The following is a 16,832-nucleotide window of genomic DNA, read 5'->3' on the forward strand; positions in this document are numbered from 1 at the left end:
AAACAGATACATTCAGCCCTTGGTATCTGCAGGGGATTGGTTCCAGGATCCCCCATGAAACCAAAATCCTTAGATGCTCAAGTCTCATATAAAATGGCAGTAGATTTTGCACATAACCTAGGAACATCCTCCTTTAAACTTTAATCTCTAGATTACTTATAACAGCTAATGCAACGTAAATACTATTTGAATAGTTGTAAATACAATGTTAAATGCTGTGTAAATAGTTGCTGGCAAACAAGAAGTTCAAGTTTTGTTTTTTGAAACTGTCTGGGAATTTTTTTTTTCAGAATATTTTCCATTCAGAGTTGGTTGAATCTGTGGATGTGAATCTGCAGATATGGAGGGCTGACCCTACATACTTTGCTTTAGTTGAAGGTTATCTGAATAAAATCTCTAAAAATTATTAGGATCATATTTTACTCAATTGATTTATTATAGGGATGTATGTTTGTGAAATCCCAAAAAGAAATGTTGTATTCATTTATGACAGGACTGCTTAATAAATGAGTTCTACACGACCCATTTCTTTATCTTACATAAAATGATAGGGCTCCAGGTAGTATTTACATTCAGTTGTTTGGACAAATTATGCTGTTGTATTATCAAAACTGACAGGTTTTCCTTAACTTCACTGGGATTTCTTGGCTTTTTGGACCCCTTCACTATATTAGACATTGCCTTGTTTTGGGAATGAGAAGGCATTGTCCACATTTGCATGTCATTAAAGTATCTGTCTTTTTCTTGCACATTTTCAGCTGTTTGTATGCAATTATTTTCAGACTTTTCTTTTTTAAGATCCAGTATTCAGGATTCATTTCAGTGTAAAAATTGAGTGCCCTGGTTTTGCCAGTCCTTGGCACTCGTGCTCCACCGAAAGTAAAAGGGCTCCAATCTCATTAGAAAAAACTGCACAATAACTTGCAGACAGGATATATAAACATCTTCACTTTACCACTTCAGTCCTTCCTCGGTCCTCAGGGCACATGCTTACTGCTGCAGCTTCAGGCAGGTGAGCACCTCAAACAAAAGCTAGGGTGGATTTTGATAAGCAAATGAGCATGGAAGAACTGAAGAGCAAAACCCTGGGCTTCTATAGGCAGGAAGATGCTTGACAGTAACTAGCAGAGAGATAGTCCTGAATTCCAAGACTTTTTTTTTTTTTTAAGTTCATTCAACCCCAAATTTATAGTGTTTTATTTCTGCTATAAAATCAGTGCACATTTACAGTCATCACCAGAGTTAATAGAAATAGAAGTGGTTGTAACTATGGTATGGTTAATGAAGACACAGAACATCAAATGTCAACTTTGCTGATTCTGTAATTGGTATAAAAGCCCAGACACAAGAAAGTGGTCTTTACAACATAGCATAGCTAGACACCAGTAGTTAACGCAAAATCTTAAATTTAACAAGATTGAGATTTTCATCTGAAGAAAATTTCCTTTAACGGCACTGTGAAAGATTTCATCTATCCTCTAGAGCTACATAATCCCATATGGGAGCCAACAGTCACAGGTGGCTATTAAGCACTTGAAGGTGACCAGTCCAAATCAGGATGTGCTGGGGGTGTAAAACCCACACTGGATTCTGGAAACCTAGTGTGAATGAAAAAATGTAAAATATCTAATGAAAAATGTTTATGTTGTGTACACATTGAAATAGTATTTTTATATATGGGGTTAAATATTATTAAAATTAATTTTCCCTATTTTTTGTATTTTTAAAATGTGGCTACTAGAAAATTTTAAAAGTACATGTATATCTCACATTTATTTTTATTGGACAGGGCTCCTCTAAAGGCAGAGGGACTATAACAGTGTAGTTACACTGGAATTATGTCTGTATATATTTCTGTCAGCTGTCATAGTTCATTAGTCACTAGTTCCTAGTCTACAATGTGGGTTCAGTACTTCTCAATGTATATTTTTGATTTCTTCACACCTTGCTTCTGTTAAACAGTCTCTTGAGAACCCCTTTCCCACTTTGCTTACTTGGTAAATTCTTCTCACCTTTTAATGGCCAGTTGAAGCGTTATTTTCTCCGTAAAGTTTTCTCTGAACTCCCTCATCCCACATCACTACCCTAAGTGGAAATAAAGAGTCTGTCCTCTAGACTATGTCTGTATCTTGCCCAGTATCTACAGAATGCCTCCTGTTTGCTGAGCACAGGTGGAGTTATCCAAACGTAAACGAGAGACCCTGTGCCCTAGAGCTTGCATTGAGAATGGGATATAGATAAGGAAACATCCAGTCACCAACGGGTGTGAAAAATGCTGTAACAGGAGAGACTCAGGGAGCACATGATAAGCATGCCTCTCCCAGACTTCTTTGTGGTGGGTAAACAAACTGAGGCTGAACTGTAAGTATCTGATCCCATAGGAATCCTGGGTTTGTAAAAACACTTTTGTGTTTAACTATATAAGCTCAAGGGCATCTTTTTCACACCACGATCTATTAAAATAAGAGTTGTCTTCAAAATACAAATTACTGAATAGGCATTCTTATATTACATATATGCCCCAGTATCCTTGCAATGACTCTCTTAGCCAGGAAATTTAGGTATTGATTTTTGAAAAACAAAGAACAACAACAAAACAGCCCCAACACAATTAGAATGATTAAGTAAAAATGAATTCCACCAAAGGTGTGCAATTTACTTAACACTAATGCACTATTAAAAAGAGCTCAGGATTTCAATAACTGGATTTCTGTGGGGTTGAGACAGTAGATTAATAACGAAGTGAGCGTCTTTATTAAGTCATCTAACATATTGCAGTAGACTTTTTAACACTAGTGTTGGAGGGCAGGACCAATACTTGGCTTGTTGGGTTAATTGTGTAAACTTACTTAGTAGGAGGTTTTTATCTACCAACTGCAGTGATCTAACACCCAGTTAGGAAGCAAAAAGAATGCTTTTCAAAGCAACATTTGAGTAGTCCATCTATCACAAAGTCTATGCACTTAGTTTCGTGTGCCTTACTCCTTGGTAAGTGCATTTAGTTTTACTTTAGACTGAATTGCGGCAAGCGAGGCTACCTAGATTCTCAGTCTGCACCAGACTAAAAGCTGCCAGTCAGAAGAGAAGGAGAATGTTGGAGGCAGGCTCGCTGGCAAAAGAGAGAAAAGACAACAGATTGCTAGTTAGGGAATGGGGAGAGAGAGAACCTACAAAAGGTAGAGATAATCGCTCAGGCATAGTATCCTGGAGTCCTTCAGCACAGGGACTGATGGTTTATATACCTCCTGGGAGCGTCCCTAACACCTAGGGAGAAGCCTGATAGAGAGTAGGAACTTGATGTATTTAGTAAATCCACTATAACTTTAAATAAAATTAACCCTGAATTTTCAAGTAAAATTCAAATAAACTGTTCAAGAAAACAGAAACATTTATAATACAGTTTAGAAAATACTTGGATAACAGTTAAAAAAGTGTTTGTTTGTTTGTTTGTTTGTTTGTTTGAAGAAGTTTCACTCCTTAAAGGGCCAACTCCAATTATGCTGATCATCACTTAATTGGAGCAGTTGGCTTTGCATCAATCCTGGATAAATGTTGTGCTATAGAACAGCAGACTTTACTAAGTTGCCTTGAGCAGATTTCAAACAATGTTATATGCAAATAATAAGCTATCATATGAGGTTTAAGCTATATAAGATGGCAACAGATTGCACAGTTGAATTACTAGGGTGATGTAAAATAATCGTTCTAAAATTGTTCTAATCCACCATCACCATTAAGAAAAATATTCCTACCCTGTGCCCAGCACTGTGCTAGGAGCTTTATTAAACATTAATTTGAAAAATTACTTTCACTTTTAAGATTATAAAGGTATTCCAAAATGCTCATTCATATTTGTACAGGTTAAATGACATTCTAAATGCACAACACAGCCATTACATAACAGGCATAGAACACTGCTTTATGACTCCGATAGTTTTTTTTCAAGTGCACTATTAACTCTTATTTTCAAATGCTATCGAATTCTTAAGGACGTGAAAATCTACGTATGAGGATGGAGTGCCTCATCCACTCACTTGTGTAATAAGTATTTTAACACAGGCATGCCATTTCGGAGTTTAAAGTGAGGCTAAGCTGTACTTCAGCGTTTTTGCAGCAAGCAAAAAACAATTTCAGCAACGGTACTCATTTCCCCTGGTAATTTTTTTTTTTTTTCATGGCGAGTTACTAAATGCTAGATGCTAGAGTCAAAAAGAAACCTGACATCTGGGGAGGTGTTGAGGGGGTGTTAATAGTTCTAGTTAGATGTTTGGGGAGCGTTGAGGATACGATTTTAAAACAGCAAACACAGGGAGAAGGGGGAAATTATGGTTTCCTATTGACTCTCTCCTCCCTCCGCTTTCTTCACCAATCCATATCCCCCCTCCCCCAAATTTAGAGGCGGGTTCAGCGAGATTAGGCTGAAGGAAACCGAGAGTCTCCACAGAGCTGCCGCCCTGGCCTCGTGATGTAATTGTTATTTCTTATTCGGAGACGGAACTGAGGAGAGCTGCCGAAGAAGTGGCAGCCCCGTTCCTTTCGCCTCGTCTCGTAGGGTCAGATTCTTCCCGGGGATGATGTAGATTTGCTGACAGACTCCGGCTGGAGACTTCGCAGTGACAAAGCAGCTGAAGATTAACCCTGCTCCTGGGTCCTCCGTCCATCCGAGGAGCTGACCGGGGCACTCCTCAGGTCTCCTTCCCAGTCTTCCTCTCGGAGTCGCTCCACATGTATTCCTGGGTGCCTCCTATGTGCTGGGCGTAAGGTCAAAGTGACCTGCAGTTAGTGCCCTTGCCCCCCCTCCCCCCGCCAAGATTAAAGCGAGACACACAGATTACAAGGTGGTGGAAGTTGGAGGTGGGCGAGAGGGGGCCCAGGGGAAACGTGTCGTGGGGTCAAATGGGAGGAGGGGGACCCTAAGCCGCCGGCACCCAGGAGGGAACGCGGGACGCACCGAACCCCGGCTGTGCCCCCAAGGCGAGCCTTCGGCCCGGGTAATGAGATCGAGCCCCTGGGCCCCGGGAAAAGCTGTCTGGGTGCCTTTGGCGGTCGGGGGGCGGCTGGACAGAGCCGAGAGCCGCCGGGGACAGCTCCGGCGCGTGGAGCAACCGCTTCGCCTCGCCGCCGCGGGCCTCCTGCCGCCCAGGGGCCCTGCGGCCCCCGCCTGGCCGTCCGGAGCGGGCGAGGAGGAAAATCACCAAATCGAGGGGGCTCCTCAGCTCCCGCGAGCCGCCGGGACCCGAGTGCCTTCCTCCTGCCCCAGTGACAATGGGAAAGAGGGGGAAAAAAGGGTTAAGAAACTTGGCTGAAGAGCTGAATGGCGTGGAGCTGCGAGGGGAGGGACTGGGCCGCGGCGGACTCGGCGGCGGAGGGAGGAGCGCGGCTGCGGGCGGGCGGCGAGCGAGGCGCTCAAAGTCAGCCTCGCAGACATTGCAGCAGAGCCCCGAACTCGGGAGGCGGCGGCGGCGGAGGAGGAGGCGGAGGAGGAGGCGGCGGCCGAGGCGGAGGGACGACCCGGCCCCACGCCCGCCCGCTCGCGCGCCCGCCCGTGGCCTCGCGTCCGCCGCTGCGCTCGGGAGCGCTGCCGGTCGGAGGGGAGAGCCGGCTGGGGCGCCGAGGGAGGAAGGACGGGGCGGCGGGGCGCCTTCGCGGAGTGAGCCGGCCGGAGCTCGAGGCTCGGAGCCGCGGCGGCTTCGGGTGAGTGGCGGCCACGGCCGGGGGGCTTGGAGGAGCGGCCGGCGGCGCCGCCGGAAACGGCCCGGGAGTGCGGCCCGCGGCGGGTTGGCGTTGGCGGGCAGGGCCGCGAGGGCGTCGGGGCGGCGGGGCCAGCGCTGCCGGCGGCGGGAGAAGACGCGGACCGCGGGGTGGGCTCGGCGGCGGCTGGGGAGGTCTGGGGATCGTTTCCGGGGAAATCCCGCCTCTTCGGCTGGGTCCGAGTCTCCCTGGGAACTCGAGGGCCGGGGCAGCGGGGCCGGCAAGTTATGGAGTTGGCGCCGGGCTCACCGGCGCGTCCGTGCCAGTCGTGGGCCGAGGGGCAGCCGCCGTGGGGTGGAGGTGGGCTGAGCCGGGCCGGGCACCGGGGGCCGGGGTCGCGCCCCGCTCGGCTGCCCCCTTGGTCCGAGTCCCGGGCGTTTCTCTTTCTCGCCGCGCGGCTCTCAGTCCTGCTGCCCCGGGCGTCCTGGGCGGCGCCGGGTGCAGCTCCCCGCCTCTCGCCCGGGTGCCTCCCTGCTCTGTGCTCGGGGGATCCTGGGCCGGGGAAAGTGAAGAGAAAAAGGGACCGCGTTCCCGGGCCCCCCGCAGACCCCCGGGCCTGGCCCGTCCGTACTTGTCTTTCCCCTCCCGAGGGCGAGGCCCCTGGGACTCGAGGCCTCAACCATCACATTACCCCGGAGCCAGAATTCCGGCTCACACTTAGAGTGAGCCCCGTGCACGTCCTGGGAGGCTTCGGAAGGCTTCTTTTTTCTCTCTTCTATCTGTGTGCTCTTACTATTACTAGTGAACGTTGTTGTTTTATGAGGGATTTCCCTAGAAATAGTCTACAAACGCTCACATCCTTTCCAAAGTAGTTTCCAAATTTTAATCAGGAGTTGGTGTTCGGTGTGAAGGAACAAAGGAATCAACTGTGTCTTAGAGGCGAACTAGCTGGGAGTCTGACACATGTTGATCTCTGAAGCATTACAGGAGTTTCTACCTTCTATCTCGTTAGGGATTCAGTTGAGTTCTGAAGATAGTAAAAGAAAAACAGATTAAGTACTTTAGCGTTAAAACGTTTTGTTAATAGAGAATTTAAGTTTGGAAAAAAATTAAGACGTTCCTAGCTACAAAGATTTTTCAGTCAGTTGGTGGAATTGAGTTGGAGTTTGTGTCTCCGGTAATGTAAAATGATTAAATGTGAGATTGTGTGGGAAAAACTGTTTTTAGAGGAAGAGAGACCATCTCTAGGTGTCCAAAGTAAAAATAGTTGTTGGGTTATATATGATGAATGCTCTTTACATTTTGGGGAGATTTGTGAAGCAAAGGACTTTGGTAATTCATTGTTTTAAGTTACGAATTGCATTGAACCTGCTTATTAGTGAATCACAGGTTTAGCAAGTGGGTGGCATCTTCCTGATGTGATTATTCAATGTTTAATCACCAGTTTGCCACCTTTGTTGAAGAGACACTGAAATAAGTGGACTTGTTAAACAAATGGTGCTTCGTCTGCCTGGCATGTAAGAGTGGGTTGCTGTTTGGAGTATGTTGAAATGTTTTTCCACTTCTAAGTAAGTTGCTCTGGTTTTGTCCAGCGGTTTGCTGATGTGGATTGGGTTTAACTGGTTCACAGAGTAGTGGCTTCATCACCAGTAGTAACTTTTCTTTGCCTGGAATTAGTTTCTAGAGACAAAGAAGGCAAGCAGTCAGTGGAATAGCCACTACCCTGCAGGCTGTAGGATTGTTACTTTAGTCTGTTTCATGCTCTCTGGGGGGGTGGGGGAGACCCCTTTCCGTACTTAACCACTGAAAGTGCTCGAGGAGGGTGAGTAAAATATGTATTAAAAACAAACAGAAAGAGGACTCCTCATTGTTGGTTTTACTCCAGTGAGCTCTCTACCATCTCAAAGAAAACCAGGTTTAGTACCTGGACTCACTTCCTGCATGTGTCTTCAAACTCTGTAGAACTTACATTTTACTAATTTAACACCCTAAAATAGTGTAAGTTTGGAATAAAAAAGTGTCAGTAAAAGAGGCTAAAAGCTCTTCTGACTCTTGCAGTTTTAAGAGCAAAACATCATGATAAAAAATAACCTATACCACCACCTAGAGTCTGTTTGTTAGTTTATTGCTCCTGAAGTTTGCTTAAATTGACATGTCTCTTGTGGTTCCAAGATAGCCAAAAAATTATTAAGAGGCGCTGGCTTTCAAAAGGCCATCCGAGGGAACAATTATTTGTATAATAAATAGCAAGTGCCAGTTTAAATTAACCATGCTACCTTTAGCATTGAAAATTATGGTGTATCAAGTTGAATGGGCTATTCCCCAAAAGATATTAATTCAAAAGAATTTAAAACACACAAATTTTCAGTTTGTGCTCCAGAGTAGCTCTGATTGCTTAAAGCTTCTCTGCATTGTTTTGTTGCCAGGGATTCAAGAAACCTTTCAAAGTAAATACTATTAGGACTTTTTGAGGTCCAGGTGAAACAAAAGCAACGAGCAAATAAAAACAGAAGCGAATATCACAACTCCAGAAAATCTGGAAACTCTTAAGGGTAAGAGAGAATGTAGGCTGTAGCAGAGTTGTAGTTCAGACATGCGAAAAGTAAAATCAACATGAAATAAAGCGGCGATCTGCCTTACTGGCAGTTTATACACAGTAAAGCAGTCTGTCAAATGGGAGACCTCAGCAAGGCCGCTTTGTTGCCATGTGGCTTAGCGCATTGTCCATGGAGGAAGTAGCTTTCCTTGTTTAAATGGTGTAACCCGAGAGAAAGATGGCCTCCAAGATCTTTAATTAAATACCAGTTGAACAGAGAAAACTAGAGCACTGTATTAATTCCATCAAACATCACTATTTTAGAACATTGAGGACAACTAAAAATGAATTAACTCATATCTGAAAGCAGAGTTTTATGGAAGGTGACAGATGAGGCAAAATATGTCAGTCTAATGGCACAAATGGGGAGATAAGGAGATATGTCATTCTTGGCTCCCTAGAAAGATGAGAAGGAAGGTTATTGTTAATTGTACAGATTCCATAGCAAACCAATACTAGCAGACGGTGGCACAGAAGTAACTAAATCAGTGGCTTAGGTTATGTGACGTTAAAGGGATTAGGTTTTTAATCTTAAAACTTTAAAATTGGAAGAAACTTAAAGCTCATTTTTAAGTGTTCTGAAAAACCAATGATAGCTCTGTGTATTGGGTTAAAAAATAATTCTGCCCCAGACCTCAAATTTTTATCAAGAAAAAATTGTTCACTTTAAATAGGTTTAGTTTTGCTTTTCAAACTTTAGATTGCTGCATACAGTTAGTTTTTAAAGTGTAGGTCAGTAGAGAAGAGGAGGAGTTCCAGTTTATCTGTCTATATGTCACCGCTCTTTCCTTAGGGCTCTCTCACTCTCTTGTCCTCTTTTCTAAAATAAATAGCTTCTGCATCTTTGGGTGTTTTCTTCCATGAAAATTGCCTGCATTTTTGTAGCTTCCCCTCTTGGCTGTGCTGGGATGAAGGTCTATACTCCCGTGCTTTGTCCATGTGCCCCTTCACGTGGCTGACACACAGTAAGGATGGGTTTTGTTTTGGTTAGATTTAATAGTGATTTACTGTTACGTGGGTGAAGATTGGGGGGAAAAGCTTTTGCTGTTCTGACAAAGCCCTTTGTGCCTGTCTTCCAACTGGAGAAATATTTTTATGAAAAACAACTTTTGATTACTGATGAAGAGTCAGAGAAACACTTTGAACAGAAAATGGGGCAGGAGGGGCTTTCAGGATACTAAGTTTGAATGTGCAAATTAAATTGTTCAAGATGCATTTCCTTAAGTTGTAGTTTTTTGAGGGGACTGTCGGGGGCGGGGGGCGGAAATGAGCAAACTCATTCTGTAATATTTAGATTAACCCAACAATTGGAGAAATACAACACCAGGATGGTCACCAAGACTTGAGAAGGTACAAATCCAGAGTGTCAGATGATGCTGCAGGCCGATGGACTGGAACCGAGGGTTACCTCCAGAGGTTGGAATGAACAAAAAGTAAATGGAGGAGAGAGATCTTGTTTCCGTATCCTGTTTGCATCTGATGCTGAAGCAGGGACATGAATTGCTGATGGTAATGGATTCCCTTTTATGAGGGCAGCAATATTATACAAATAGTGGTGGTTTGAAGGGGGAGAAAGAACAAATTTCCCACTTGGCACATGTGCACACTGTGTTTTTGAATGTCTCTTAAACATATCTAAGGTGGAAGGTCAAAATTGGGTACCAGCATAAAACCAGGAGTGATAGCTTATTTAAAAGGAACTGAATTAAGATCACTTTTTATTATTTTGAGATGTTGTTTTCCGAGGGTCTTATTAAACATGGAAAACAGTGCTGAAGTTTGAGTGGTGAACTGGAAAACTCTTTCATAAGATTTCTGATAAAGATAACGTGATGTAAATGACCACAGAAAGAATGCTTTCATTAAGCACAGTATCTTATGATTCGAGGTGGGGGGAGGGGGTTGGGACCAAAGAGACCTCTGAAGTCTTATCGGAGTTTTTTGCAAAGTGTAATATAGATGCCCATCTGTTGTTTTTTGTTCCTTGAAATTTAATGTTCGATTTAATGAATAGCGAATATTTCGGATTCTAAAAATTAGAGTTTGTTTAGAACAGAAATTTCCTTTTGTTTTACTTCAGATATGAAGAGTAATTTTAATTTTTCGTAGTAAATGTAGGAATTGAGATGAGTGGGGTGCGATACTAATTACTGTCACTGTTATACCACATACTCTGCATCATGAACCTTAAAATTCAAATGGATCCCCACACTGCCTTGCAAATATTACAAATAAAGAATAACAAGACTTGTGGCATTTTGGGGTATCAATACACCTGAAACAGATCATTTTTCTTAAGTTCATGAAACACTGAGAATAAGAATGAGGAAAAAGTAAACGTGGTACATTTTACCTTTGTATTAGGATTTTGTTAAAATTAATACCTTGAACCATGCTAGGGATTGTTCAGCCTAGAACTGTAGGAGCAGTATAATGAGAAGCAGATTTGAAGACCTTAGAAGACTGGCAACTCAGAAATGTAGAAAAAATTTACTCTTTGGAGTTAGGGAAAAAGAGGCCTCTACTATATTTGCTTAGTAGTATTAAGATTTTTTTTTAAAGCTATACCAGATTACAAAATAGATTGTTACTGAAGATAATGTATGGATAATTATTTGTTAAAGAAATTATAATTTACCATATTTGGTTTTTGGTTGGAATAAATTCAAGAACTTCAGAAGATGTTGAAACTTTGTCTAGGAAGGAGCTTGTGACATTCACCGATCCATCCATCCATCCTCTCTCCTACTCTCCCTCCCACCTTCCTCCTTCTCTTTTCCTCCCTTCTTCCTTTCTTCCCTCTTTCCTTCCTCTTTCAATGAATAGGGCTGGGGTTAAAAACGCATTTTGTTAAGGGTCTTGGAAATGAACTTGCTTCTCTGACAGAGTTAATAGTGTTTGAAATTCAAAGCTAGCATGGTTCACTCTCCTCAGAAAAAGTTTTTAACTTGGTATAACTCAGAGAGTAAAAGCTCTAAATTAAAACCCATCTTACCTCTTTAACTTTGTGTCATTTGGCAAAAATATCTTTAAGAATGCCTTGTTTGCCTTAAATTCCAGGTCACTGTGTGACAAAGCCTAGAGTTCCAAGAAATATTTAATACACAGCAATGGAGGCCAGTTGGAAATTTGAGTCATCAGCTGAAGATACCACTGGGACTAGGACAGCTCTGATTGACCTGATGTTGGTGTTTGTGCAGAGCCTTGGTGGAAAGGAGTCTCTCACCCTTGGACTTCTCATTAAGAAAGTCATTTTTCAGTCACCTGTTAAATGATAGTCAGAGCTACTCCTTGTTTTCACATCTGTAATTTGCTAATGGATTGAGGACAGCTCAGGAGCTAAGGAGTTTGGAACTTGTGTTTTTAGTAGTCTGCTTTGATTATTTTACTTTTACCTTCTTCATCAGTTATGTGAGGGCTCGTACCAGGTAAAAGTAAGGTGGTTAGCTTTAGATAAGAGAAAAGTTAGTCACATAATGGCTAGGCTAGTTTCTTTTTTGTCGTTGTGCTTTTAATTGTTGAATTTGCCTGTATTGTAGGCAACATATGAGCATGCTAAATGTTATGGCATTAAAAAAGTCAAATGATAAGGTAGCATTGCAATAATAAGAGGAGATTATATTTATATGCAGTCTTAGAATAAGAATACTATTCTAGTTGTTGTGATTCAATGAGATAATGTGGATAAGGAAGCCTGACATGTAACAGGACACAAAGTTAGAGAATTAGAAGTTTAAATTAAAAAAAAAAAAAGACTTCTGTCTTGAAGAATCTATCTTGAAATCAAGAGGTATGAAATGATTAAGGGATTATAACTGATTTTTGAAATGCATACTTTTTAAGAATTTTTTTGATTCCTGAATTTGTGAATTTATAGTGATCTACAATAGAGTGGTAGATTTATACCCTGGAAAAGAAACAAATTAAGGGAAGGAAGAAGGACAGAAGAATGTGGAGAACATTGAGAAAAGGTATCTGAAAACACTTGAAACATTCCCAAATGGGGTAAAAGAAATACCTTCAAGATGAAATTAATCACAGTTGCAGTTTTTCCCCTAAAGGAAATATTTGCACAATGGGTCATATGGGCTCAGGTTTGATTTTTGAAAAGCATATTTTTAAAAAGTGTTTCTGTTTTGTTACTCCACACAAACTTTTCTAGCTTAGACTCCTGCTAAACCAATGTATGATACAGATGAAAGCAAAGTCCTTTTATCTCCCTCGGCAACATCTGTAGGATCTGTTAGATTTCATTTCTAAATTCTGAAATTCTGGCTTTACATCAGTGCATGCTGTTGTTGGCAGTAAACAGTAGAGATTTCAAGGCTGTGGTCTTGAAAGTAGCAGAGAGGATTGGGTCAAAACTTGAAATATAAAAGTTATTTATTTGGTTACTTGCCTTTTGCCTTTTCCTTTTTAATTGGGAGGAGGACTAGGGAGGGAAGATTTGGGGGCACCTGCTTTGTGCCGGGCCTGGTGCTGGCCGCTTTGCAGTTCCCTTGTGACACACAGGCATCATTTTCTCTGTTTTACTGATAAAGAGACCTAGTCTGAGAGATGCCTGAGTAACTTGCCAGGTGTCACACAGCTAATTTCATTGATAATAATTTGTTCTTCCATGAAAATATGTCATCTTTTGAAGAGAAAATCAGTTTCTATCTGAGTTTTAGAAAGTCATTAAAAACAAAACAAAACAAAACAAAACCCTGCTCCTGATAGCCACAGAACTCAGGCAGTGTCCGCCCAGTCTCCCTGAGAAGGCTCACTGTTTCCAGTAGCTGTTTCTGCAGGAGTTGCTGGCAGTTCTCAGAGAGCTGGTGTCCTGCTCCTGTGCTTACGGGAGGGAGATGCAGTCACCAAGGGCAGCTGTGGCGGCTCTCAGCTCCTGTGAAGTGTACAGCAGAGTTGCCACAGTGCTATTTGAGGCAGAGAAAGCAACTGTGTTTCTTGATGTAATTCATTAAAATAGCTTGTCATGGTCTTAATCCAGGTATCCCCAAGGCTAATTATGTTTGTCCCATTCAAGGAGCAGTTGTAGCAAATTCAGAGCATCGCTCTTCCTGGTTGGAAAGTTAAAGCTCTTGACTATTATGGTTCTTAACGTGGTTTTTATTTTTATTGCCCTATCTTCCCCCCCAGTAGTTTCATTCTGAAGACTATGCTGTGCTTATAAACTAGTCTCTGTGATACAGAGAGGACATTGACAATGCATTTGTCAGTTTATCAGAATGATGCAGAGATCGAGAGATAAGTATCCGGCTTCATTTTGGGAGTAGACCATGGTTAGGTTTTTGAGAGAGGTTTTGTGGCACATCATGTATTTTTAAGTACACATCAGGTGTGTTCTTTTATTGTTGGAGCCATGAGAAATAGAGTTATAAACCTCTCCACCTTTTTTTACTTGCCTCATTTAAAATTTATGGAATTTTGAACCCTCCAAAGAATCAAGCTGAGTGGTTCCCTCTACACTAAAAGGTACAGTCAAATTGAAACTGTATTGGAGGTACAAGGATGAGTAATAAGGCTGATACACATAATATTTTCTAATGTGCTTTGGATTTTGAATTGCTAAGTAAATGTTGGATAAACAAAAAGGTTTATGTAAAAGCTACAAAGGAATATATAAAAAATATAATTATTTTTTAAGAGAATATATTGTATCTGGCCAAATAAGAGAGAAACTGTGTAAGGAATAATCTAGGGGGAAAAATCATTCTGGAGTTCAGATATGTATTTATATTTCCCTAACCCATCCTTATCTTTTTAAAAAATGAATTGAAATAGACCAAATCTGCGTGAGGTCAAGGATCGAAGGTGGAAGTTTTTGCTTCACCACCTGGTGCTTTCCTAATATCCTGATGTTTGATGTTATTGAGGCAAAACTCAAAGCAGTGCATTGTTCACTCTGTTAGTAAAATGCTACTCTTACCTGTCCTGGTAATCCTTGACTGACCTGAATCAGCCTTATATCGTCGTTTTCTCCTTCTCCTCCTCCCCCTCCTCTTTCTTCTTTAATTTCTTTGGCTTGGGCTTTTACAAACTGAAGTAATTTCATAGAATTATAGCTTTTCATGTTGGAAGGGAATTTGGTAGAAGCTGTGGAATTTCTGGATTTAAGTGCACTTGTCCTAAGAGGTACCTTGTCCTACTTCCTCATTTTCAAACAGGTCGGTTTATAGAGGCATCTTAACAACCAAGCGCATGGGCTAGGTAGTTGGTGTGGACTGTGATCATCAAATACTTATATACGTATTTCTTTTCTCTTGATCTATTTTTTCTATATTTTATTTCCTTTTTTCCCTGTTTTCCATTTTGTTTTCTTAATTTCTCACTTTTTTTTTAATTGCTAGGGGTATCCATGTGATACTAGGGTAAACGATTACTCATCTTCCAACATTTTTGACATTGTTTCCAAAACATTTTTGTCTGTATTTTACAGAGGAGGACATTGAGCACCTAAGGATTTAAAACCAATATTGAACAGTTGGGTTTGTTAACTCGGATAAGAAATCAAGTCTTGATTTAGTTCACACTTTGTTGTTTGTTTTTGTTAAGGCAATCTCAGAGAGAGGGGCTTGTGTGCCAGGTGTTAAGGAGTAGGTCCTAACCTTTGGTGATGGATCCAGCAGTGGGCTAAATCTGAGCTGCCCCCGAGGAAGGATCTGGAATGATAAGGACTAGGTCTTGAGAAGTGGAATGAGCAGGGCCAACTACACCACCCTTGTTTTTTGTAGCCTATTTTCTTCTCATGCTATTAAAAAATTGTCTTCAGAACATTCTTATGATTCATTTGATATTCCAGTACTTGGAATATATTTTCTAGGGCTGAGAATTTAAAAAGAGAAACTTTACAGTACAGGTGCTCATCTGCTCTTGCCGCAGCTTTGTTTCTGCATGTTGCATACGTTTTGAGTTCTATTTAAAATTCCGCAGGGGAACTTCTATTTGTAGTTTAAGAGAGTCAGGTAACTTTACTTGACGTGTGTGGTCAGAACACTCACAGGCCGGCTCTGCTCATTATCAGGGAGTAGTGTTCTGAAACCATCAGTGGAGGTGGTTGTGTCTGTTGGTTCAACTGGGGACATAATGCAAAGGTTACAGTCCCTATTCCTCCATCCTCCTGTGAAGAGTTAGCAGATTAGATGAGAGGGTACTGTGTAGACCAGTGGTGACCAGTGCCCTGAAGCAAGTGCAAAGAGGGCAAGAGAGAAGAAACGTAAAGGTAGCTGTTTACATGGGCAACCGGCTGACCACATTCCTGACCTCGGGGAAGCAAACGGAAAAGAATATCCTCACTCATGGGACAGTGGGCAAGAAAGGGTAGCTGCTCATTACAGTCTGCAGGATTCTACAAGATGGCATTTGTCTCACAGTTCTTTGTACTCCTGATTGTAACACCACACTTGTTTAATGTCTGTCTTCAGAAGACGGTGAGTTCCATGAATAGGAGCTTATTCCTCAGTGCATTGTAGGCGCTGTAGGTGCCTGGTACGTAGAAAGCTATTAAAAACTTTTGTTGAATTGAACTGTACCAATCCCAGCTATTGGTAAAACCTGTTTTTTTTGGGGGGGAGGGGGTTAGGAATGGAGCCTTTATGTATTTATACCTAACAGCTACTAATTATTATGAATAACTTATGCATAATAACTGCTGTTCTACATTTTTTTTTGGTCTATTTAAATTAGAACTTCTAAAAGGAATAATAGTTCTTCCTTAAAATATATCATCTTCTTTCCAGGCATGTTAACTATGAAGGAAAAAGTGAAAATAACTGTTGGTGACATTATAATTACTTGGCACTTGAAATTGTTTTGTAATGCTAAGTTTCTTCAAAAATACATGAGTTACTACAGTATATTGGAAAACATGTTCAGCAAAGTCTTTGGGGGCGACATTTAATTTTTTTTAAGGAAATGAAAGAAAATATTTCTAGAGCCTTATGGGCAGTTTCCTTCGCTTCACTTGCAGTAGTCATAGGAACCACTAGCTCGACACATGTAATTGCATTGGATTTGACTGGTTGGGACGCTGGAGGCATCTCAGAATCTCATGTCTAGCATTAATTCTGGCGTTCAGTCATCTGAAAAGTTAGAAGATATCAAGAATGACTTGATTCAAAACCTAGTAAATTATAGGACTTAAGTAGTATATGAAGTCCTTTTGTTATTTTTTTAAAATTAGGATTTGCTCTTCACTTGAGGTGAATTTTCTGACTGTTAGAACATTATCATGTTCAACAAGATCAATAATGCCAAGGCAGAAAAGAAAATTATTTTAAAATGAAGCTCAAAAATTTCTAGACTAGCAATTAATTTTCAAATGCTAAAGAAAATGTGTAGATTATCTGAGATATACATATACAGCATTGAGATTTAACAAATGCCCTTAAAATAACTTTAACTTAGTTTCTTGCTTGTGAAGACAAAAAGTTTTACTAAACTTTATGCATGGTTGGAAGTGGCTGTCTTTTGTAAACAGGAAAAACATCTCTCATGGTTCACATACTTTTCTATTCACTTGCTTATAAGTCATACTAAAAGAAGT

At 41.4% G+C, this 16,832-nt stretch overlaps 1 protein-coding gene and 1 long non-coding RNA gene across 3 annotated transcripts in view; one reads left to right on the forward strand and one right to left on the reverse strand.

The window, feature by feature from the left end:
• Nucleotides 1-1,297: 1,297 nt before the first annotated feature.
• On the reverse strand, nucleotides 1,298-5,432 carry LOC141577296 (uncharacterized). The gene is made up of 2 exons (XR_012506200.1): nucleotides 4,952-5,432; nucleotides 1,298-4,751 (listed from the first exon to the last, which is right to left on the reverse strand). It is a non-coding gene; the product is annotated as an uncharacterized LOC141577296 (long non-coding RNA).
• NRIP1 (nuclear receptor interacting protein 1) overlaps nucleotides 4,460-16,832 on the forward strand; it is an 85,943-nt gene continuing 73,570 nt past the window's right edge. For both annotated transcript variants that reach the window (XR_012506189.1, XR_012506183.1), the window contains exon 1: nucleotides 4,460-4,689. The gene's annotated coding sequence lies outside the window, so the exon portion shown is untranslated. The remainder of the gene's footprint in view (nucleotides 4,690-16,832) is intronic.

Source organism: Camelus bactrianus, chromosome 1 (genome assembly GCF_048773025.1).
Source record: "Camelus bactrianus isolate YW-2024 breed Bactrian camel chromosome 1, ASM4877302v1, whole genome shotgun sequence".
NCBI classification, from domain to species: domain Eukaryota; kingdom Metazoa; phylum Chordata; class Mammalia; order Artiodactyla; family Camelidae; genus Camelus; species Camelus bactrianus.